This window comes from Arachis ipaensis, chromosome B10, assembly GCF_059453495.1.
Source record: "Arachis ipaensis isolate K30076 ecotype BB chromosome B10, ASM5945349v1, whole genome shotgun sequence".
Lineage (NCBI taxonomy): Eukaryota > Viridiplantae > Streptophyta > Magnoliopsida > Fabales > Fabaceae > Arachis > Arachis ipaensis.
Genome location: NC_142435.1, coordinates 58264029 through 58265190, shown reverse-complemented (window position 1 = coordinate 58265190; position 1162 = coordinate 58264029). Strand labels below are relative to the sequence as shown.

Here is a 1162-nt window from a genome sequence, read left to right as displayed (position 1 = left end):
TTGTTTCTTTCGTTAGATGACGCGTTCACTTCCTGATCCAAGCTTGCCAGTATTCGATCCTGAGATTGTAAGAACTATTTCACGAATAAGGCAAGCTCGGTGTCGGTTAGTCCTTTCTGAGGGCGGATCTGAAACGTCACTTGAGGAAGAAACCAGCCCCCGTTCTACTGATTCAGTTGATTTACGTACAGGTAACATGGCAGCAGCTAGGAGAGTTACTATCCAGGAGGCTGGAGCCCCTGATTTTTCAATGCAACCGTTTCAAGCGCATCACCCAGCGGTGGCTACAGATTTTGAAATAAAGACTGCACTACTCAATTTGATGCCCAAGTTTCATGGCTTACCTACTCAAGAGCCTATCAAGCACCTGAGAGATTTCCAAGCAGCCTGTTCTACTGTCAGGCGTGATGGTGCAGATGAAACTTCAATTTTGTTGAAAGCTTTCCCATTTTCTCTTGAGGGAAAGGCAAGAGAGTGGTACTACACTCAACCCGCAGCAACTGTATCCGACTGGGATACACTTAGAAGAGAATTTTTGGAAAAGTTCTTTAAAGCTGAAGTTACTGATAAACTGAGGAAAGACATTTCCATGATTGTTCAGGACGAATCTGAGACTCTCTATGAATACTGGGAGCGCTTCAATAATCTTCTGGAAGCATGCCCCCATCATATGATTGACAAGATAGTGTTGCTCGGTTACGTCATACAGGGCATGAGGCCCCAAGATAAGACCACATTGGAAAGCGCTAGCAATGGGTCTATGAAAAAGTACAAGACCACTGATGAGGCATGGCAATTGATCAGTGACTTAGCTGAATCCACTCAGAATCACAGGCAGAAACAAGGCTGTTCAAAAGCCGTTGCAGAAGTATCCTCTAGCAGAGAGACTTCTGCTCTAACTCAGAGTATCTGTGAAATGACCAACTTGCTGAAGCAGATGCAATTGAATCAACAACAAGTTCAGCAAGCTCAACCTTCTCCACCACAGCAAAGCTAACAGTTAGTCCCGCAGAGAGTTTACAGAGTCTGTGCTGATTATAGCCATTATACTGATGAATGTCCGCAGCTCCAGTAGGAAGACAACACTGTGGTAGCCACTCATAACTTCTATGACTGCCCCAACCAAGGGTACAATCAAAGTGGCAGTTACAACCACCGCTAG

The 1162-nt window shown here is 45.0% G+C and overlaps 1 non-coding gene across 1 annotated transcript; it reads right to left on the bottom strand.

Moving 5' to 3' along the window:
* Positions 1-568: 568 nt before the first annotated feature.
* On the bottom strand, positions 569-676 carry LOC148580187 (small nucleolar RNA R71). Its single transcript, XR_015895677.1, has one exon. It is a non-coding gene; the product is annotated as a small nucleolar RNA R71 (small nucleolar RNA).
* Positions 677-1162: the final 486 nt, after the last annotated feature.